Source organism: Myripristis murdjan, chromosome 4, assembly GCF_902150065.1.
Source record: "Myripristis murdjan chromosome 4, fMyrMur1.1, whole genome shotgun sequence".
NCBI lineage: Eukaryota > Metazoa > Chordata > Actinopteri > Holocentriformes > Holocentridae > Myripristis > Myripristis murdjan.
Genome location: NC_043983.1, coordinates 1,412,826 through 1,437,701, shown reverse-complemented (window position 1 = coordinate 1,437,701; position 24,876 = coordinate 1,412,826). Strand labels below are relative to the sequence as shown.

Genomic DNA, 24,876 nt, shown 5'->3' with positions numbered 1-24,876 from the left:
ATGACTTGGCCGGCACCACTGTATTGACTGTGCCGTTAAAGCAAACCGCAGTACAAAGATCATGGACACAGATATCACTTGAGACGTGTCAAATGTTCCTTAGGCCCTGTTTCCTGGCTGCAGTATGCATTTCATTACAGAGCTGGGTTTGATAAAGCTGGGAAACTTTGATTTCCAACAAGCTCTCAAATGATCCAGGCCAATAGGGGGAGCTCTAGCATTTCTAATAGCATAATGAAGCCAGAGAGAGAGAGAGAGAGAGAGAGAGAGAGAGAGAGAGAGAGAGAGAGACACACATACACACACACACACACACACACACACACACACACACAGACTATAACAAAGAGACACAGCACATTTGCTTATTTGCTTTTTCAGTGTGTTTCTGAAGTGTTTGAGAGTGTACTTTTATTTGAGTAAAGTTGTGAATGATCCCTTGAAATGGAACGCCAAATAAGTGATCATGGGCTTAGACAACATTTCTTAGAAATATACCCTTACATCATAAATGTTAGTCAGAACAAGTTCATTTTTGACCATACCCTTCAACCAGCACATTTTCAGAAGATGAGTTAATTTGAAATAAATTCAGATTCATTCTTCTTCTTTTTCTTCTTTTTTCCACGAAAGGCTTGTACAGCATCCAAAACTTATCAAAAATAGATTTAAAAACTTTCCGTATTACTCAACTTCCAACATTTCATCTCTTTAGGCTCTCTGTAGGCTGCCGGAATATATGGAGTGAAACTGGACAGCATAAAATTGAGTTTGATTAAATTTAATGAGATGTAGTCCATTCATTTATTACATCTTGATCACATTAATGGCTATGGACAGTTAAATTCTTAATGTCCCATCTATTACATTATAAATTGAATGCATGGATCATCAAATCAATTAGTAATGATAAAGATAACATTACAAAATGATGACTTTTGACCAATTACAGAGTGGAATGTATAGATTAATGGATTAATGGTCAGAGCTGGGTGTTATTGCTGATACCAACAGCTGAATCTTACAGGAGGGATATCAAGAGTGAGGAAAAATGGTTACAAGTTCAATCCCCGAAACAGCCAGTGTGTGTTTATCACCAACCATGTGACCTACTGAAGGGTCCTTGAGCAAAATACTGAACCTGCACACTCAAGTCGCCATGGATAAGAGCAGAAAGGTAAATATACATTTGTAACTTGAGAGAAGCAGGATGGGTCAGTGCATAGAGTTTTGTGATCCACCTGCCAATGCTGTCTTCTTTCACCATTGTTAATAGAATAGCAAAGTAGCTTGACATACAGTAAAATCTAAATTATGACATGAGAAGGTCTATTTCAAAGTGCAATATATTTTTTTCTTAAATTAAAGGCAGACTGAGCAGTTTCAAATGGGAGGGCAGAGCACTTTGTTTACTGATGGTAAGGATGAGGCTAAGGAGAATAAACCCCTCAGGTTCATGCCAAGACTGACTGAAGACTGATGCCAACCCATAGAATTAATCAAACACTTGTAAATGCCTGTCTTGAGTCTATAATTTTGATATCAAATGTACACAAAACATGAACAATGGAGTAAAATGCTCTTATATTTTGGGTTATGATGGGGTAAAAAAGATGTCCTGAACTCTGGAGACATTCTTTTGAGAATGGAGCGTCTTTCTTACATCAGAATAGACGCTTTACTCAGTACTTAGTTGAAGCACCTCTGGCAGCAATTACAGTCTCGAGTCTTTTTGGGTATGACGCAACAAGCTTTGCACACCTGGATTGGGAGATTTTCTGTTATTCTGTTTTGCAAATACTCTCATGCTGTCAGGTTGGATGGGGACTGTCACTGGACGGCCATTTTCAGGTCTCTCCAGAGATGTTCCATAGGGTTCAGGTCAGGGCTCTGGCTGGGCCACTCACGGACATTCACAGAGTTGTCCCTAAGCCACTCCTGTGTTGTCTTGGTTGTGTTCTTAGGGTCACTGTCATGTTGGAAGGTGAACCTTCAGCCCAGTCTGAGGTCCTGAGCGATGTGGAACAGGTTTTCATTGAGGATGAACTGTACTTTGATCCATTCAGCTTTCCCTCAACCCTGACCAGTCTCCCAGTCCCTGCTGCTGAAAAACAGCCCCACAGCCTGATGCTGCCACCACCATGCTTCACTGCTATTATGGTACTAGGCAGGTGATGAATGGTGCTTGGTTTCCTCCAGACATAATGTTTGAGGCCAAAAAGTTCAATCTTGGTTTCATCAGACCAAAGAATCTGAAGAGAGACATAAGAGGCTTCCATGTAGCCACTCTGCCATAAAGCCCAGATCGGTGGAGGACCACGGTGATAGTTGTCCTTCTGGAGCTTTGTCCAATCTCCACACAGGATCTCTGGAGCTCAGTCAGAGTGGCCAGCAGGTTCTTGGTAACCTTTCTTACTAAGGCCCTTCTCCCATTATTGCTCCGTTTGGCTGGGCAACCAGCTCTTGGAAGAGTCCTTGTTGTGCCAAACTTCTTCCATTTGAGAATTAAGGAGGTCACTGTGCTCTTCAGTGCAGCAGAATTTTTTTTTGTAGCCTTCCCCAGATCTGTGCCTTGCAACAATCCTGTCTCTGAGCTCTGCAGGCAGTTCCTTTGACCTCATGGCTTGGTTTTTGCTCTGATATGCATTGTCAGCTGTGAGGCCTTCTATAGAGAGGTGTGTGCCTTTCCAAATCATGTCCAGTCAGTTTAATTTACCACAGCTGGACTCTAATCAAGGTGTAGAAACATCTCAGCAACCATCAAGAGAAATGGGAGGCACCTGAGCTAAATTTCAAGTGTTGTTGCAAAGGGTCTAAATATTCATGTCAATGTGACATTTCAGTTTTTCCTTTTTAATAAATTTGTAAAAAAATAAATAAATAAAATAAAAAAAAAATCCCAGATTTTGTTTTCACTTTGTCATTATGGACTACTGGGTGCAGATTAATAAAATAATAATAATAATAATAATAATAATAATAATAATAATAATAATAATAATTTAAAAGATTGTAGCATCAGGCTGTAACATAACAAAAGTGAAAAAAGTGAAGGGGGTCTGAATATGTAGGACAGTGTAAAATGTTGGCCATTCAAAAAAATGATCAGTGGTAGAAATATTTCCTTACGTGGTCTAAGCTCTCTGTGCTGGTACTCAGTTAAAGTGGTGGCTGACAGGTGCCTGAAAGGTTTATGAAACATGTGATAGAGGGAAGTAGAAGAAAACATGAAGCTAACCAAAACGTTACATGCAGCTATCTTGTAGTTCTTCAGATAAAGTTGTTATTTTTGTCCTGCAACATGCATAAATGTGTTCAGAGAAGAAAAAATAAAACAATAGAAAACTCAAGTAATCTACTTCAGTCTCTGTGGTGGCTGTTTGCTCCTCTGCTGGATGGGGAGTCCAATAACTTCGCATTTTTCAAAATGGGTGAAGTGTCTCTTTAAGAGATGTAACCTGAGATTTGCTATTTCTGAAATACAGAGGATCCAGTCCCCTCCATAATTTTTTAACTAATGACTGAAAGTAGGCAAACAATCTATAACAGGTTCATTTAATGTCTGTTTACTACTCTGTATTCCTAATCGATACAACACAGGATTCAGTCTAATCCAGTTAAATAAAATTTTTACATTTCTATTTCTGCTACTTTTACCTGAGGAAAATCCTCTGGTGCACACAATGTGATGATCTCTTGGATGTGCAGTGTGAAAAACCACAGCAATGACAGCTTAGCATCAGGATAAACAAACAAACAAACAAAATATTGTGCAGTGATTCACTTTGTAAGAGTAGGTGTCAATTTGTTCAAATTATTTATACCCTATCTTGGAATGAAACTTGGCTGTACATCTCAAAATCTGCATACTATAATCCGTAACTTCAAAATGAAAAATATTCACGCATTAAGCAGTTTATTTGGATTTTGAAGTCTAGTGAAGCATTAAAAAAATAAAAGCCACTGGAGGCATTCTTAACCCCTCACCCCACCCCTGATGTCACAGAACACCGCAAGGTAGTGTCTTTGTGCTTTTGTTATTTGTCCTCTCAGAAAAATACTGGTTCTCAAAAGGTTCTTCAGAATTCTCTCTGGTTCTACAAAGAACCATCACCAGTTGAAGAACCTCTTTATTTAGGGGCTGGTTCTTCACACTTTCTGTGGTTCTCTGTGGCGACAGCAAGAAGTTAGGACTGCAACTAACAATTATTCAGGATTAACAATTATTCATTGAGGACTAATCTGCAGATTATTTTCTCAGTGAATGGATTAATGTCTTGGTCTATAAACCATTAGAAAACAGTGAAAGATGCCACAGCATCACAGCTGACATTTTTAATACCTCGTCTGGAACCCAATGAAGGAACAAGGAACGTGGAGAGATGGCCAACAACATGTTCATGTTGGTTTTCAAACTGCCCACAATCATTTTGATTTAAAATGCTCAAAGAAACATTTATTCTGAAAAATTACCAAAGAACCATTTAAAAAAGGTTTGAAAAGTTTTTTAAAGAAACATTTTTTGGATTGTTCCTGAAGGCACCTTTGAAGGTTCTTTTGTTGTTCAACAGAAATGGTTCTTTGAAGAACCTCTTGCTAAAAGGTTCTTTGTGGAACCAAAAATGGTTCTTCTGTGGCTGCACTCCGAAGAACCATTTTTGGTTCCAGTTAGCAACTTTATTTTTCTGAGGGTATGTAGCCCACTGTATCCATCTGCGGGCAGTTGGGTAATGTTGTGTCTGAGCCTTGGGCAAGAACAGTTGAGCTCTCTAGCTGGCTGGGCTGGAAACAGGTAGGTGAGCACTGCCAAACAGCAAGACAACAAAGACAAAAGCAGGCTGAAGGGCACATGGTGGGGATGTGTTTGAAACAAGAAACGTTCTGATAGCTTGGAAGCTGAGCTATATTCAACTAAAAGGAGGTATTTTTAGGGAACTTGTTGAACTACAAGGAAGATTTTCTAAAGATGGAAAAGTACTTGCATGTCCCTGACCAACAAGAGAACCTTGGATGTTTCTTTTTTACTAAATGGTCTAATTTCCCAGGACACTGATTTTTTTTTGTAGTACAATAAAAACTGCAATGAACAGATCCCCTGTCGGCCAGGATGATTATTGTTCTTTGCTGTTTTATTATTTTTATTATTTTATTATTATTATTATTATTATTATTTATATTTGGTTAATTTGGGACCTTTGGCCTGAGGAATCAGGCTCCAGTAGCAGGGGAGCTTATTTAAGAATTACTCAACACAAATCAAGAATTTAACCCTTTGAAGCCTGAGCCTATTTTATTTATATATATTTTTTATTTTTATTTTATTTTTTTTAATCTATTTTATTCTTATCTATTGTGCTGGAGTTGTTGCAATCGCATTTCACTGCTGTACATTCATGCATGTGACAGATTAAAAAAAAAAAAATCTTGAATCTTGAATCAAAGACACGGAAAAAATGGTTATTAGAAAATTAGAAAAAATATTACTGGAAAATTAGTAAAAAATATATTTAAAAAGTAATAGGATATTACCAGAAAATTTGAGGAAAAAAGTGCCTGAAAAATTATCAAAAATATTTTTAAAAATTACAAGAAAACTATATTTATAATTACTGTAATAATATTTCAAACATCAGATTAGGCTGCAGGATTGATATCAGATTTCTTGCATTTAAATGCTTGTGATCTTGTGATGCTATTCACAAATATTTAGCCCTTTGATATCTGACCAAATTCACTTGATTTCTTTCAAAAGCTTAGCAATTTAGCAAGAAATGAACCTAAAATTAGCAAGACATTAAAACTGACACATACACATTTCTAAGATAAAAGGAATACATTTTGTAAAGAAGGTGAAATCACCCCCCACCCCCCACCCCCCAAAAAAAATAAAAAATAAAAAATAAAAATCCATGGGCTCCTCCTTTCAAAGGATTAAGTGTCATTCTGGTTCACACTTCTGTTGTAACTGTTAAATTATTCACATCTCTTGCATCAGGCTCGTTTTACTACATGCTGCACTCAGTGAACATTACTTATGAATACCTTTCAGCTGTACTGTTGGCAGTGAATATGCATGCAAGTCCAGTCACCAAAAAGTGAAAGTTAATTATGCCAGCCACAAGTCAAACATGCCCTCTGAGCTGGGTTTTGGGTTTTCAGGGGCACAGAGCGAACTGCAATAGATAACAACATGCTGGACTTAACCAAACATTTGAAAATAAATTCAAAATGGAATTTGATCACTTGTTTGCAGAGTACCATCCTCTTCAGCCAGCCTGATCTCACAAAAATGTGAAATGGCTGCCATTTCTAAGGAATCCTTCACCCATAATTCATCATTTTGTATCAAATGATGAGGAAAGTCCTGATGAACAAAGTCTGACTCACAAGCCTTCATGGTTTGGATGGAGTTTTTTTCCAAAAACACTAGCCATCTCTGATCCAAGGGAAAGAAATGGAGCCATAATTTTAAGATTTTACAACAGCAAAACAATAACAAAAGCTCACATTCATCATGATAAAATAAAAAACAATGCAACAAAAATTGCAATATAATTATCAGGGTATTGCCACAATAAAAAAAAAAAAAAGAAAAAAAAAAAGTAATGTAATAAATTTACCAAAAAAGAACAGAAAATTGACAAGAACGCAACAAAAATTAACTAAAAAAAAAAAAAAAAAAATTTATCACACTTGATCATGCATTCATGATGAAAATGCCTCATTGCTGAATGCACTTTAAATTTTATTTTGGGGTCAGTATTCTGGTTAAGGTAATAAGGTCTGCGCTGCAGCAACTGGAATATTCCGTTTACATGTTCCTTGGCATATTTCCGTGTTTCGGCGTATTCCAAGCTCTTATTTAATGCAACATCCAACCTGCGGGGGGCAGCAATACGCCTATAGGCGTCTGGTGTGAAGAAGAAGAAGAAGCTGTCACTATTTCTGTTTTTTCTCCCATCGATACACTCCATGATATTTAAGTCTTTCATTAGCTGAAGGCAGACTGCAGTCTCCTCACTCCAAAAATGCTGGCTGTTGCTTCTTTGCTTTTTGTGTTGTTCATGTTGTTCTTGTTCTCCCTGCTTGCAGTAACCATAGCAACAAAGATGCCCCAGGATTCCTTGTGAATCGAGCATGCGCAGATGTAACTGAATATTCCGGTACAGAGCATTTTCCGATTAAAGTGTTACATGGCACAATATTCCGGTTGGAACAGGCATATGCCAGGGGTCTTATTCGGAATTCTCTCCAACCGGAATATGACCTTAGTCAGGTTTGGTACGTGTTTACATGACTCGTGCGCAACCGGAATATTGCGGATATTCCGAATAATACAGGAATATGGTGTGCATGTAAATGCGCTCATCTACCCTTTTCAGTTTGAAAGTCTCACATCTCTTAGAAGAAAGGATGAAACCAGCTGCTGGACTCTCATTCTCTTCACCATGCAGAGTGGCAACAGTTTCAAGAATTCAGTTAACAAGAGATTGAAAGTGGTGGTGTTTGACCGGAAATGGGTGGGGTTTAACCGGTATGTTATTTTAAGCCTGAAATTGATACAGGTTGATCAGAAGTTGCTATATTTATTGTTTATTAGAAAACTATTTACAGAACAGCCTCGCAATTGAGCTTCAGATCAATGTTTTTGATCACATTAGTAAATGAACTATTTACAGAACAAATTGTTTATAAACACAGAACATGAATATTCTTAAGTGCATCAATGAATACAACATATGCAGTAGGCAATTATGAAGTGAAGAGAGAGTGTATATAGATAGATAGATAGATATACACTATATTACCAAAAGTATTCGCTCACCCATTCAAATGATCAGAATCAGGTGTCCTAATCACTTGGCCTGGCCACAGGTGTATAAAATCAAGCACTCAGGCATGCAGACTGTGAAACAAGACATTTGTGAAAGAATGGGCCGCTCTCAGGAGCTCAGTGAATTCCAGCGTGGAACTGTCATAGGATGCCACCTGTGCAACAAATCCAGTCGTGAAATTTCCTCGCTCCTAAATATTCCACAGTCAACTGTCAGCTCTATTATAACAAAATGGAAGCGTTTGGGAACAACAGCAACTCAGCCACGAAGTGGTAGGCCACGTAAAGTGACGGAGAGGGGTCAGCGGATGCTGAAGCGCATAGTGCAAAGAGGTCGCCGACTTTCTGCACAGTCAATTGCTACAGAGCTACAAACTTCATGTGACCTTCAGATTAGCCCAAGTACAGTACGCAGAGAGCTTCATGGAATGGGTTTCCATGGCCGAGCAGCTGCAGCCAAGCCACACATCACCAAGTGCAATGCAAAGCGTCGGATGCAATGGTGTAAAGCACGCCGCCACTGGCCTCTAGAGCAGTGGAGACGCGTTCTCTGGAGTGATGAATCACGCTTTTCCATCTGGCAATCTGATGGACGAGTCTGGGTTTGGAGGTTGCCAGGAGAACGGTACATTTCAGACTGCATTGTGCCGACTGTGAAATTTGGTGGAGGAGGAATTATGGTGTGGGGTTGTTTTTCAGGAGCTGGGCTTGGCCCCTTAGTTCCAGTGAAAGGAACTTTGAATGCTTCAGGATACCAAAACATTTTGGACAATTCCATGCTCCCAACCTTGTGGGAACAGTTTGGAGCGGGCCCCTTCCTCTTACAACATGACTGTGCACCAGTGCACAAAGCAAGGTCCATAAAGACATGGATGACAGAGTCTGGTGTGGATGAACTTGACTGGCCTGCACAGAGTCCTGACCTGAACCCGATAGAACACCTTTGGGATGAATTAGAGCGGAGACTGAGAGCCAGGCCTTCTCGACCAACATCAGTGTGTGACCTCACCAATGCGTTTTTGGAAGAATGGTCAAAAATTCCTATAAACACTCTCCTCAACCTTGTGGACAGTCTTCCCAGAAGAGTTGAAGCTGTAATAGCTGCAAAAGGTGGACCGACATCATATTGAACTCTATGGGTTAGGAATGGGATGGCACTTCAGTTCATAGTATGAGTAAAGGCAGGTGAGCGAATACTTTTGGTAATATAGTGTAGCTTAATTTGTAATATTTATACTACTACTATATTTATTTTTTATGAACTACAGTGAGAAAGTGTCAGACTCTCAGTGCATGCAGCCAAAATAAAATCAAAAGAATAATATACTTTGTGTGTTCAGCTAATGTGTGTGTGTAAGTGGTGTGTGTGTGTTAAGACTGTGACTCTGCACCGTGTCCGGGATGAGCAAAGTTTTCCAAATGACTTTATATCAGAAACCTGCCGGTAAGAGCAAGCAGATGGTTAAAAAAAAAAAAAAAAAAAAAAAAAAAAAGCAGTGTGTCAGCAGTGAGAGACGTGACGCGAGTCGCATTCAGCCCCAACCCCTAACCCCTAACCCTAATCTGCTCAAAAGCAGCGCGTCTAAACCAAGTTTAGCAGAAACTCTACTGACTATCAGTGATTACAGACCGAGGGAAGAGCGAGCTGAAAAAAACGCGACTGAAGAGAGACGCCACGTGAGCTGTGACACCTGAGAGAGTGACAGAGAGGTTGTCACTGTGTGTGTGTGAGAGCGGGGCACACGGTGTAGGGGACGGTCGCTGTGTGTGACTGTCCTATCACACAACGTGGACACAGTCAGTTACCCAATGAGGATGTTCATTCATCACGAGCACAGATATTGACTCATATTACTTGGATCACACTCGTACTCGGCAAAAGTGCTATATCCTTACCAGATACTTGTTTCAGCCGAGTATCCGGCTCAACCCTACTAAATATCATTGCAAAGTAGAATTTGATGGGGTGATCAGCCCACTGTATCCATCTGTGGGAAGTCGGGTAATGTTGTGCCTGAGCCTTGAGCAGGAACAGTTGAGCTCTCTTGCTGGCTGGGCTGGAAACAGGTAGGTAGTCCCACTTCTCAGTCTCAATGTGTCCCCGTCACCACAAACCTCTTCTGCCTCAGCCTCTCTGTCTCAGCTCTGTTCCCCAGCTGCTACACTCTCACCTCACCACTCAACCTGTATCAACATCCCCCATCCCACCCCACCCCGTCCCCCCACCCAGTGTTACCTCCCCTACCGCTCACTTCCAGCAAAAGCCCTATTAACCCCTTACCGGGCTCTATATTGTCGCTGAATAATTGAAGGTGCCTCCCACCACAGTGAAAAGGCACCTTAATAATGAATAGGATAGGGCTTCTTTTAAAGGTGGAAGAGCCCGTTGAATAATTCAGTAGGAAAATCTGTAGTAAAGACACCTGTTGCATAGAGAGAGAGAGAGAGAGAGAGAGAGAGAGAGAGAGAGAGAGAGAGAGAGAGAGAGAGAGAGAGAGAGAGAGAGACAGAGAGGTCCCTGTATGTACAGTTTAGCAGGAATCAAATTCACTTGATGAGAATGAGACTTCTGATGTCTAAAAGGTGCAACAGAAATATGCACACCTACACATACAGGAATTTGTTCTTGCAGTGAAATGTGCTACTATCAAATTCCAGCCTATTCCACCATATGATTTTTTTTTTTTCCTGAATCCATGTATGATTGTTAAAGGACCATCCAGTGATTTTGAATGTTTGGCCCATTTACTATGGTTTGCCCACAATTTTACATTGCAACAACCCATTTTGCAAATCATGCGGGGGTACTACAGATTTCACAACATATAATCAAAATCCCTCCATTTTCAAATTTTAATTTGAAAATTTCTGGTTGAAACAGCCATCTTATAATGTTCTGCTTGTGCGGCTAACAGAGTTGTCACCATTCATAAACCACAGAACTGATAATTGACTATGTAAAGGACAAGAAAACAGTTGTTCCATAGAAGGTCATCATCTTTACGGCACGCTTTGCCATCGAACTACTGATCTGACAGGATCTCCCAAGTTTGTGCAGCTCAGCTCTTGTCAATGGAAGTCCTCTGGTATGAGTGCTTTTCTGTCTCCCATGGTCAAGTACTCAGAGGGGAACTGTGCATTTCCATACTTTCAGAATGTGGGAAAACAGAATTAGCAGCTTTACCACACTATTTTTGATGGCCACTCAAAATCATCATATTCACAATATCTTCATGGCATTGGATCTGTTTTTTTTTTTTTTTTTTCATCTGGGTTAGGTTTACAGCACACCTTATGAATTTGATGCTGTTAGTCTATTGTTGTCACATACGCACCAGGAAGGCTTTCAGATCCATTCAGAACCCTCTGCCCAATTTCATCAAAACATGACAGTTAGGAAAACTAATCTGAATGATTCTATTTACAGTAATGGAATACTGGTGTGAAGAAAGTGTGAAGTATATCGAGATAGAATGAATGAAAACCAATGACTGGATAAAAGTAAACACACACACACACACACATGCACACACACACATATATATATATATATATATATATATATACACTACTCACAAAAAGTTAGGAATATTTGGCTTTTGGGTGAAATTTATGGAAAATGTAAAATGTTCACGCTACAGTGATATTATATCATGAAAGTAGGGCATTTAAGTAGAAGCATACACTGGTGATTTCCTCATCTCAAACAATTTCTTGAAACAAAAGCCAACAACAGTGGTGGGTATACCACAACAAAAAATGTCAGTGTCAATAACTTGTCATGTGCCCTTGAGCATCAATTACAGCTTGACAGCGACGTCTCATGCTGTTCACAAGTCGACTTATTGTCTGCTGAGGCATGGCATCCCACTCTTCTTGAAGGGTGGCCCTCAGGACATTGAGGTTCTGGGGTACAGAGCTCCGAGCCTCTACACGGCCACTCAGCTGATCCCATAGGTTTTCTATGGGATTCAGGTCTGAGAAAGTGCAGGCCACTCCATCTGAGGTACCCCAGTCTCCAGCAGCCGTTCCCTAATGATACGACCTCGATGAGCTGGAGCATCAAACACCTGATGTGAATTTTGCTGTTAAACTCCTTGTTAGAGAACAGCAACTTGTGCAAAAAGTACTGAAACATTGAACAGTTGGACATGTGCATTCAAAAGTTTACAGGAGGTCACATTAAGTTCACCTGTAAAGGTTATAATGCATTTTAGGTTCATCCTGAAATTTCACCCGAAAGCCGAATATCCCTAACTTTTTGTGAGTAGTGTATATATATGTGTGTGTGTGTGTGTGTGTATATATATATATATATATATATATATATATATATATATAACCCACTGGTTAACATATAAGATAATTCTATATTGAATTTGTAAAATATGACTGTTTGCTTTGGGAAAAGATGAGTTATTATACAGACATGTAGACATTAGGCTAAACATGCAGAATCACTGGTATGGTCCTTTAAGGTTTTAATGTTTTTATTTCATGGTCTTATTCTATTGTCTCTGTTTACCTCTGTATTGTGGAGCCCTTTGTAATAGTGAAATGGGGTTACACAAATAAACTTGACTTATATCTCATGTCAGGACACCAAGACTTCAACACGAATACTAAAAATCTAAAAGAATCATATTTTGCAGATAACACTTAAATTGACATGTCTTTACCCCCAAACGGCTATAGCCCCATCAACGTTTTGTCACTGCACTGAGCAAGTCCATATTTGGATGCACCAGGATTTCCTACATTTTATCATTTTATTACAATTCATTTGGACCTTACATCATTTTACTTAATTCACCCCACCCACCCACCCTTTTTTTTTTTTTTTTTTAACCAGACAGAAGTGTTCACTATCCAATCGTACAGAAATCTTCAAATGTCAAAAGCTTTTGACACTAAAAAACAGCATGAATTTTTCTGTGGTGTTCCTCCAGATCTTGATGTCCTAAGGTGGCATTTTGGAGAGAAAAAGGTCAAATTTTGCACTAAATCTGTGCAACAAATGACATCAACTAAAAAAATTGGTCCAATAACTTATGAGACATGAATACACATGGAAATAAATATAAACCTAATAGCCACTAACAACAACAACAACAACAACAACAACAACAACAACAACAACAACAGTGTTTACTTCCAATTTATAAATGTGACACCTGTGCTGAGCTGCATCTCAAATCAATCTTCAGGTTCCCAAATTTCAGACAATGTTTACCATTGTTTACCATGTTTACCATTTGGCATGTGCTGTTAACCCTTTATCTCCCCTGAAGATCCTGTCCCTGTTTGCTTGTAAAATTGGTGTTAAAAAAAAAATAGGGCCGAAGTGGAAGAGGTTAAATGTCTGATTTATCTTTTATTCTGTATCTTGTTTTTATGTCAAGTACATTGTGATACCTCTGTGTATGAAGCTTGCTCTATAAATAAATTTGCCTTGTCTAAAAATTTGATGATAAACCAAAAAAAAAAAAAAAAAAAAAAACTCCCAAGTTTGTACTGCCATACTTGATCTGGACAGCTTTGTAGCAACTTTTGCTCTGGGCTTTTGATTTTGAGCTGGTGTACATCTTTGTTGGCTGAGTAAGCTAAATAGTTCCATATTTTGCTCATAGTACAGTTTAGAGATTCAGTTTGAGTTGTGGTGGGCTGTTTGATGCTGTTGTCATGTTGTCAGCTGTTTGACCTGGTTATATTTTGTGCTGACTGCTGCAATGCGCTGTCAGGAGCCAGACTTTGGATCTGTGCATTCGGATCAGCGTTGCTAACTCTCCTCCCAGAATAATAGCTGTTGGCTCTTCAAAAGGCTGCCAGTTGACATCAGGCATTAATTTGCTTATGAATATATTTGATGCATGCAAGATGACATACAGTATATGAGAAGTTTTTTTTAAAAATTGTATTTATTTTTTTTTTTTAATTTGATGTACAGGTAGCACAAATAAGTGTAACCAATTTATCTAGACTATAGAATAGTCTAGCTTGAATGTCAAGACAACTTGCAAGAAGTGAATATTTATTTACAGTGCTCGCCACAGCACCGGTAAACTCAAAATAACAAAAAGGACAAGGAAAAAAACGTATTAACTTATGGCAAATCAAACAAAAGGCATGTACCTGCAGCGGGACAGCCTCACCTCTCCTCCCAAGTAACAAAACCAGACTGACTATGTAGGATAATCAATTCCCACCTAACCCACTTCAGCCAGTACCATCACATAAGAAGGTTGACTACACAGTAACCTTAAGACAAGGAAATCAAATAACACTTTTAGACTTATCTATAAACTCTTTCACATTATTAAATGGCTCTGTATAAGGTTAAGAAATCCCAACATTACTTTATACTGCCTCAAACAAACAAAAGAGGCATTGCAACAGAAAATAAAACCTCTCCACTTGGTTTGGCCCAGTGATGTCAGCCATGACATCACCAACAGCATAAAAATCAGGAAATGCTGAGCAGCCCCCTTCCAAACAACTAGTCCTGAATGGTGGATGGAAAAGGAATAAACAATGATGAACATGAATAAAGGGAAAAAAAAATGTTCAATGTTCAAACCTGCAACATGCTAAAGGTAACTGAAACTAATTTATAGTTATGTGCTTGCTTTAACCCACTCCTGTGCTTTGATGTAAACTGTAACGTAATGCCATGACAGTGAGTGATGCAGTGTTACACTATCAATGGTAAATTATAGCAAAATGCACACAAGTAGAAAATAATACGGTGTAATGTGTGAGATGAACACGTGAGGGACAAGTGGTGAGCAAAGGACAGTTCTCACCCACTCTGTCATGGAGTCACCAGTACAGTTTTACCAAGGGTCAGACAGAGGAGCTAGAGTTGTTGCAAGCTGCTTTTGAGTGATAAAGTCACTGAAAAATTACTAATTTAGGAACAATGTTGAACATCTATATAATTCAATACTGAATAGAGTCACAATGGTATTACAATAAAGTAGTATCAAAATTTCAGTTATTGTAATGCTGCTTGTATGAACTGGATGAGCTGAACCTAACACTCCATATTCATGAATTTGCAAGAAAGAAGAAAACTTCTACAAATTGAGAAAGTCTGCCAGATGAAAATGCACCAAAAGGAAATGCTTGTCACACTTCAGACGTTTTTCAAAACTTGACAATTTTTTATACCAGTTGCACTGGAGAGGATGGATGAGAGGAGAAAGTGGTTGGAGCAGCTTTGTGCTTTATTTCCCCCTGCAGCACAGCAGAGAGCAGATCTCTGTCTGGGGTCACAGTCACTGCTGAGAGCACACCTGGCAGCACAGATACAGTCATTCCTTCTCTAGAGAGTGGAGGTGTGTGTTTGTGTATGTGTGTGTGTGTGTGTGTGTGTGTGTGTGTGTGTGTGTGTGTGTGTGTGTGTGTGTGTGTGTGTGTTGAAGACACACAGAAACTGTGACAGAGAGAGAAACAGGAAGTTCTGTTGTGCATGAATGTTGGAGAAAGAAAGTGAGAGTATTGGGAAAAGAGAGGAAAAGATTGTGTGTGTATGTGTGTGTGTGTGTGTGTGTGTGTGTGTGTGTTTGTTGAATATTAAACTGCAAGACAGGCTGAGGCTCAGAGAATGCCTTATTGGAAAGTTGGGGTGACAACAAAGCAGGACAGAGAAAATGCTGAGCCCAAGACACTTTTCTTGAACAGTATTACCTCTGTGGTGGAAAACAGAATTGAATACACATTGGTGTTTTTCTTCTTTCTTTTTTTTTTTTGAATTAAAAGGCACAGAAAGTAAGATTTTTAATATTCTGAGATTGCATCTTCAAATATACGAATGCTGTACACTTTTCGCTGTACACAGTATAGTATTTATTTCGACCACATTTCTGCTGTCATTAGGTTGTCACAAACAAGATTCATCAAAAATATTTAGTAGACACAGGTATCCACAACTGGTGATGTCATATGTTATATGGCTCCAATGATATATGCTTTATTCATCTAAGGTCAGTGATGTAAAAAGCACAGGGTCTTTTCATTTCACGCATTTAATGATTCATATTTTTGTTAAAGCCATCACCACAGATTTCTGCATGTTGTTGCGACTCTGTAGACACCAATCAATGGCATTAAGAGTCATAGATTATACTTAAGGTTGTAAGGATGTTGTGGCTGAACATAACATGAGGAGGGATCATACAAAAGTGTAAAGCAGTGGGTTATCTGTAAAGATAGTTTTGATGGCAGGGCAGAGGGTGGGATTGTTCCAAAAATGTCATGACATTATTGGTTAGAATTATGATGTAGATTTACTAGAATGCCACAAAGTCATCACCAAAATATACCGTCTTTAGAAGAAGTAAATGTATGTGATTTTTTGTTAAAAAAAAAAATACAAAAAAGAAATATACATTCATATATGTGTAAATGTACATTTTTTTCTTTTCTACCCCTACTAAATTAGGAATCACTTAACTGTGGTTGCTGGACTCCACAGGTAACATCTCAGGGAAAGTGGGAGAGGACCTGGTTCAGCACCTTGTGGCACTCCACTATCACCAGCTCTGATGCCAGGTCAGGCGTTGCAGATGTCACAGGACATTTTAATGGAAAAAGGTAAATCATTTATAAAGAGACACTCCAGTCGCTCTCCTCTGGTCTGCTTTGCAAATGTGCAAGCCCATTGTGACAGGACAAAATGGTGGCAAACCGAGAGAGAGAGAGCACAGATAGAAACAGACACCTTGACATTTAATTCCATTTTGCAAGCTCCTAACTGAGTGAATAATGTTTCTCTTTTTATGTCAAAGCAGAAAAATGTATCACACTTTGTACCATCAATACCTACATAATAACTCATGCAAATGTCACCGTCCTTCGTTAACATTTTTCAAAACCCGCAATATTACAGAGGGTGACATTGAAGAAACGATAACACCTTTTTCACTGATTCTATCTGCAGTGTTGACAGATTTCTCACTCGCACATTGTGGGGAGCGGAGTGACTTGTCAGGGTTTCTCTGAGCCGTGCCAAGTGTGAGTCTGCCAGTTAAGTAGAGGTTGGCGGGGCATGCCGATTATCTGAGTGACCTGCATTGTTACAGCCACAGCCCTGTTCTGTTTTGCAGCCTGTTCTGGGTCTTCACACTTGTTCTCATTCATAATGAATACCGACTGAGCTGCAATATTAATAAAGCTCAGAGCCTAGGGCGCCCTGGGTTTATTTAAGGATTCAGATTAGTAGGACGATGGAGGTGACAGTATCTGTCCGTGTGTGTGTGTGTGTGTGTGTGTGTGTGTGTTTGCATTTGTTTGTCAAGACATACTATAGGCAAGTCAACAGGGTTGTTCAGCAAGTGTCTTTCAATTGTATGATCAGAGGTTTGTTCCCCAGGCTAGCCATGTGTCCTGTCCACCAATCGTGAATAGAAGAGGTCTTTCCCATTGAAGAAGTCTTTCCCATTTAAATGAATTTGCCAAGATGGTTGAAGTGGCGGCCATTTTTATATGTACCATTGTGAGAACCAAAGCAGGGGGAAGATGTTTAGCCTCTAAGCCAATGACTGCTAGCCTTTAAGATGACACTTTTCTTCTCCACTAAAATTCTGTGAAACTATGACGCTTTATAGCATTTAAGTGGTTATATTAAGTAAAAGGTTCCTGATGCTGACCAGCAAGGTTTTGGTAGTGTGCAGATATTGACAGGAGGAGCAAATAGGAGAAGCAAAGTCTTTGCTGATGTGATGCTAACCTAATGCAACCTAATGACTAGTGCAACATTTCAGCTGAGTTTTGACAGTTATCTAAGTTATTGTGCAACACACCAGGCTAAACACGTTCAAATGCTCAGAATTATTTTCTGTGTTCAGGCTATAGCCACAGCATAACGTGTCACCATGATTGAGCGTGACACACTTTACAGTGCTACTGACCTGCCACCACAGCAGAACTACAATCGCCATTTCATTCTGTACCGGCCAAATGACCATGACACACAGTACAATGTCTGTTCCTCTCCATTCAAGTTCTGTGGTCCTGTTTAACACTAACAGCATTGAAGACTAACTGTAAGTTTCTCTGGATAAAAATAAATCCACAAATCTGAGGAAATGTTTAAGGCCTGCTGTGAGAAATGCTAAATCCTGTGAACTGCGAGAATAAAAAAAACAAAAAAAAAACTCATTCATGAAAAGAACCTGCTGCTGAAAACGTAGTGTAACACTTTCCAAGTAAACAACACTACTTTTTCTTGTTTCCATGGCAACACTTAAAGCGCTTTCCAGAAATACATCCCAGCCGAACAAAAGACATTTCACATCATTTAGGGACACAATTTACACATTTTTCCCCTGAACGCTGCTCCTTGCTTCTGTCTGAGTGGCTTTTGTGATTGAGTGATGGCAAACTTGGAGTGGCACACAACACTATTGGTTGCTCTCAAGAATGTCAAGCACCTTGTGACTTCAAAAGACTGATCAGGAACATTTTTTGGCAGCCTAACTTGCAATTTCCCTGCCACATGTGGTGCACTGCTGATAAATCATGTTAGATAAGGGGTTCTGAGAGCTCTAGGGCTGTTTGGAGCACGGCAAAGTGCATTTTAGTAAATAAATTGAGGTTGATGCAACTGATGTGTGCAAGTGAAGTAGTCCTATGATTCTGCTATGAATGCTACGTGAAATACAGTGCAACTTATCTTGAGTGCAGCTCTTGGAGGAAAAAAGACTACTTCAGACAAAGGAAATATTGCACAAAAACTACCAAATAATACTTTTAATAAATTATAGGTTTTGAAAAAGGAGGTGCAGCACAGGAAAACAGTTAGATTGTGGATAGCCATGTGCCACTGTAACTGAATTGGAACCGCAGATGTGAAGTGTTTCTGGAATGATGAATGTTATTGATCCCCAGGGGAGGGAATTCTCCTCCAAATTCCCTCCCTGTGGAGAAAACTGAACCCAGATCATCCCTTCTGTCAAATTATCAGACCATGCTGTCATCGCTCAGTGCTGATCTTGTAGTATCCTTGATCAGCTCTTCTAATTTAGAAGGGACTAAAAAGCAGAGATGAATCAAGTTCAGCATTGCTACTATGAAATGAATTTGCCAATAAATGCCCCTTACTCCTGGCCACCTAATATTTTTCTAATTATGATGAGAAGTGTATTAGATGTAGTTCAGTAAGTATTGGAAAATAATTGGTAGTGTTTGTTTGAATGTACCTGGACTATCAAATGGGGAGAAAGTATTTGTCCATTATCTGAGAGAGCCACGTTCAATATGCTTCACTCACCTGGTATTGCACGCTAAGAATTATTTGAAAGTATTGGAAAAAGTATTGGAGGATTAGAGAGCTCATGGGTGTCTGGGCAAAACTTTCTACCGGTATCACCAATTTACCCAAATTTCTAAATGTAGAAAAATAAAAATAACTATGCTGCTGTATTCACTCACTGCCTGACTGCATGCATCAAGAAAAACACATCTTGTCTCAGGAAAAAGAATTCAAATGCACATATCACTATTTGAAAACAGACCAAATGCAACAGGGAAGAAAAAAAATCATGTATAGTTCTATCTGGCTTTGTTTGGTACAGATCTTGGGGAAATTACAATGCGTGCTTCTCTGCCTCTTGTTGGGCTTTAGGTAAACAACAAATTTCCACACTGTCAGTGGTGTATGTTCTAACCACAGGCTGTTCATGTATCACTCAACAGCCTGCCGTCAAAGGCTGAAAAAGAAGTTAGATCAGCTTCTACTGAGCATTAATCTGCACATATACTGAGCTCTGGTGTCTTCAGCCAGCACTCTAGCACTTCCTACGTGAGTATGTAGGGCCATTTGACAGAAACTTTCTATCTTAAACCTTAAGGTAAGAAAGGAAGAGTCTAAGACAGGATTTTTCACAATCATTTGGTAGGACAGACGCAAATCCTAACAAATTTTAGGAATCCTGTCTTATCTCACTTCATCCTATCTTATCTCAGGTTATGAAATCCTGATTACTCAATCCAACATTGCATATCAGCTTTTATGTCTGTTATCCAGCAACCAGTGCTAATTTTTCTCATCTTGCCACACCAAACAACTTAAGTTCCACCCCTCTTAGAATCTATGTAGCGAGCAGCAAAATTACTAATTGCTGTTGACACCTCCATTAAACTGCATGACATTACAGACATATAGATATTCTTGCCATGTAGGCCACTTTACTATGAATGTGTCCTTTTGCAAAAAACAAAGGTTATTTTTCAGTTGGCAGTTGCAGCCGGTTTAAATATATAATATAATATTTAATATACTTGTGTAATACACTTTTCCTATCTTAAGTTAGGATAGGAATATTGACCATTTTCCTAAATTAGATCATAATCCTAATTACCATGGTTACCAAACAGTTAATATAGGATTTGTAAATTAGGACATTTCCTTAATATGGGCCCCTCCTTATAGCCACTGTAGAGAATGACTGGCAGTAGCACTGAGGCATGGAAAACAATGTGAATAGCCACAAAGTAGTTGGGATGAAACAAGAAGATTCTTTTATTTTCCAGTCCTTGACTTTATAATCCAGCAGTTTGGCTATAAAAGGAAATCAAAATCAACAGCAGATAACCTTCAATAAAGAGAAGAAAGGGAGCATGGTCCAAAATAAAACTGTCTTCCTGCCAGCCTCTGCCAACCAAGCCTTGGACACCTGTGCCCTCAAAGCCCAGCTCAAGTTTGTCTCATGTAAGCACTGTCTCTCTCATTCTTTACGCTGTAATGTACAACCAGAACAAAAGACACTCTGCTTTTGATGATAAACCCTTCAGCTGATTTTCATCCAATAATCCAATCAGTTTGAATACTTGATGAAAGACAGAACTTTCCAGAGAGAAAGGTTTTTTGACTCACTTATACTTGGGTCCAAGCAGGCAATACAGCAAAAATGAATCCTCATTCAAACTATATTAGCCAAAATCAGCTAGCGAGATGTGAGGGGTCACTGTAATTGATCCCATGGACATACTATACTGTATGCTCCCAAGAAGTCCCAGAATTCCTCAGCATTAGACCAGCGTTAGACCTCCATTTTCTGTTTTCAAAAGACTAAGGTTTACAGGTGACATCATCTCAGGAAAAGTGAGAGAACCCAGTTCAGCACCTTGTGGCACTCTAATAGTGGGTCAGGCATCACAGATGTCACTGGACATTTTAATAGAAAAATAATGGACATGAAAATAAAGGACATTCTGCTTTTGATGATAAACCCTTTGGCTGATTTGGTCCAATAATCCAATCAGTTTGAATCCTTGTGGAAAGTCAGAATTCCTGACAACCTTCCAGACAGAGTAAGATTTTTGACTAAGAAGCCACAGAGTTCCTCAGCAGTGCTGTCAAGCTTTGTTACTGGGATCCAAAATCTCCTATATAATATGCATAAAAACCACACATCAGCATTTTCCTCTTTTCTCAAAGGAATTTCAATTGGCAAATTTTGAAATGGTATGTCAACTCCAATGAATGCCACGAACTGAGAGCATGTTGTATTGAATGGAGAGTGCAATACTTTTTCATCCAGAGCTTGTTTCTTTTTTTCTTTCCTCTCCCCTCAAATCTTGATTAGTTTCAAGTTGGCCAAGGTTAGCCGCGGTGCCAGAAAGGAGTATTGGTTCCAGAGATTAGCCTGCAAATAGAGCTGACGTCATAGCCTCTTCATTCAGAGCGCTCCCTTTATTGAATGGAGGCTTACAAGTGACTTAACCAAGATGTTACAAGCACTTGAGCACGGCTATTACACAAATGCACCCCATGTGTTACCATGTTGCAGAGAGAGAGGAATCGAAGGCCAGGATTTCCTCCTCTATTACATGCTGGCTTCTTGTCATTTGGAACCCAGTGGATGTGGCAAATATGGAAGGAGAAGCATACTCTTGCAGTTATGCAAATTAATATCATGGCATTAAACTATGATGGCATTTTAGATTTGAAAGAAGGGAAGGAAGGACAAAGCACTTCTCAAATTTGTCTCATGTAAGCACGTTCTGTCTTATTTTTTACGCTCGAATGTGCAACTTGCTTTTGATGATAAACTCTTCAGTTGATTTTGATCCAATAAGCCAATCAGTTTGAATATGTGAGGATTTTGCAGACAGAGTAGGGTTTTTTTTTTCTCACTAATACTTTGATGGACTAAAACTAGAGATGTCATTCATTCAATAAACACATGAACTGATAAGGTTTCCATCAGCTCACACAACTGCATGACTGGTGCAAGGCCTTGAAATAAAGGATACACGCAAAATCTAAATGTCAACTATTTTCTACCAAATAACAGAATCATTTTCAATCCTACCTTGGAGAAATGTTGAGGTCTTTCCCTAAAAGGACCATACAGTGATTTTTAATGTTTGGCTATTAACTACAATTTGGCCACATTTCACATAGCAACAAAGAATTTTACTAATCATGTGGGCGCACAACAAATAATCAAAACAAAATTTTAATTTTTGGTTGAACCACCCACCTTATATTGTTCTGCTTCTGTGGTTAACAATATCATTGCCATTCATAAACCATGGAACTGATAATTGGCTGTGTAAAGCAACTGTTTCCCCGGGGAATATTTCCCAGCAGAGAGACTGTTTTACTCCGCTGAATTTCAAATCATCAAAACACAACAGTGCTGCTGCTTTTCAGGAAAACTAATGTGGACAGTTTTATTGGTGATGGTACATGGTGTGAAGAAAATTTGTCTCAGAAAGTTAATTTTCATATTGTGGTGGGATGAATGCAAACCAATGACTGGATAAAAGGGAGGAAAAAAAGGTAGCCAAAATATCAGAACTGTAAAATACAACTGCTTGCTGCAGGGAAAGCTTTGCAGAAAATTTAAGTAAACATTTTGTAGATAGTATGCTAAATATATGGCCCTTAAAGGACTTGACAGCATTGAACAGTTCCATGTCTGCTATGTCTATCATATCTCCAAGTGTTCCCCTGCAGTGCACTGTTTTAAGTGTGAGAAACCAAATTTGGAGAGAAATGACTGTAACTGACATGCTTTGTCCTCTAAAAGTCCAGTCCCATTGCTATGGACTAGTGATTGCTTAAGAATAAAATGCAATGTGTGGGGAGTTGAAGGTCAAACCATTTGTCAAAGAGTAGAGGTGAATGCCCTGAAGCAAAATAATGATCTTGACTTCAGAAAGGGTTCATTCAAGGATCTTGGCCATAAAAAAAAAAAAAAAAAAAAAAAAAACACACACACAATTAAAATAGGATCTAGGATTATCTGGGGGGGAAAAAAATCCCAGCTATAACAGGAAACCAATTTAATGTTTACAAATTCATGTGGAGATCTAAAGCAAACCATCCACCCTGTTTCCCCTGAGCTCCTTCAAAGTGGATCCTTGATCTACCATCTCTTTCTCCACAGATCGATGGCAGCTGAAGAGTTCATTATCCAAGACAAATCCATACTCTTCCCTGCCACATCTTCAGCCATTCTCATCCCTTCTTTTCTCTGCCTTTTAATTGGCCTTCAGTCATCATTCATCTGGGCCACACTTGTTCTTTTACCATTCTGTCGTTCCAGTTTAATGACACAAAGGCTAATTTTACACCCTCCAGTCATTCCGTTTAATTACTGACTGTCCAGAGTCCTCTTGCTCAATCAATAACAACCACACAGAGATGGAGAGAAAAAATGTCCATAGGGCACTTGATTTGGAAGGCGAAAGAAGATTCTTCATGTCATCAAAGAGAGAGAGTTAGCAGAAGTGAATATGAGATAGCTAATTTGTCACCAGGGACGATTTGTGCAATGTCACTGGCATACTGTATCATCCACCTCTCACATTATCAGTGCTTACTGTGCTTCAAGGTTTCACAAAGTGACAGTGATAAACCTTGAAGGTCTAGAGTTTCAAAAGAACTGTTGCAACATCTCCAATCAGAATAGTCTGCCTGGGACTTTGTATGATAAGTAACTTAAGTAACAAGTGGTGAGTGACTTCAGCCTCTGATTTGGCAATGTCACAGAAGATAATCAGCTGTTAAAACCACACTGCATTGCAAATCAACTTTTATAGAGAATTTTCTTGAGTCATCATTATCTTAATTCATACATAGTGACTGGTGTTACTGCATAATAGCATCACTTGTTTCATGAAAAGTTCTGAAACATGACAGTACATTGCAATAGCCTGCTTCCAATGACAAAATGCCCCCATGATTAACAAATTTATTTTACATAGATGGTGTGTCTTCTCAATATTGCCCAACATTGTAGTTTTTACTTCGCTGCGATCCACTCTTAAAACCCCGATAAAACATGTATGTTGGCGTGGTGACGCCTAAGTGTCGACTTAAAATGGTGTTAGATCCAGAGGGATGTGTCGGCCTCTAGTGATGGATAGTGGTTCGGGAAAATCGAATCTCCCGGCCCCACGGAAATCAGACTGAAGTTGACAGTTCAGCCTTGATATCAGGCAAACATTGGAAGTCATATCATCTAGCCCCTCAACATTTTACACTCTAGAAAAGAGTGATTTTTTTCAGTGTCGCAAGTTTGCTTATATGAGATGATATTAAAAAAAAAGATGGTGGTGTAAGAGGAATGGTGGGCAGGGTGAAGTGGTCAAAAAAGAAGCAGGAAGAGTAACAGCATGCATTACTGATACAATGATAAAAACTATAAAGTGAAAGTTGGATGGATGGTCACTGTAGGAGAGGCATTAGGGAAGGTCAGAAAAGACCTGGAACAGCTGGTCATGGAACATGACTCCAATTCTTCACTATTTCTGGGAACATTATGGACTAATACATATAAATAGAAACAATTTCAAGTCTGGACCTTTGCTATTGGGTCTTTTTATCACAGTGTGCAAGTTACTCTTTTAAACTAAAAGTTGTGGACCTAGAGCCACATGAACAAGGTGTCCTTGTGCGTGCATGTTTACACATGCACTGAAGCCAGAATGTGTGTATATGTGTGTGTGTGAAGCAATTGGAGGCAACCAATCAGCAGTCTCAGTTGAAGATCCATAGTTACCTTGGGGACCAATGGAAGATGTAA

The 24,876-nt window shown here is 39.1% G+C and overlaps 1 long non-coding RNA gene across 1 annotated transcript in view; it reads left to right on the top strand.

Moving 5' to 3' along the window:
• Positions 1-14,305: 14,305 nt before the first annotated feature.
• LOC115358104 (uncharacterized) overlaps positions 14,306-24,876 on the top strand; it is a 45,507-nt gene continuing 34,936 nt past the window's right edge. The window contains exons 1-2 of the long non-coding RNA XR_003928154.1: positions 14,306-14,427; positions 16,311-16,429. This is a non-coding gene — a long non-coding RNA (uncharacterized LOC115358104). The remainder of the gene's footprint in view (positions 14,428-16,310; positions 16,430-24,876) is intronic.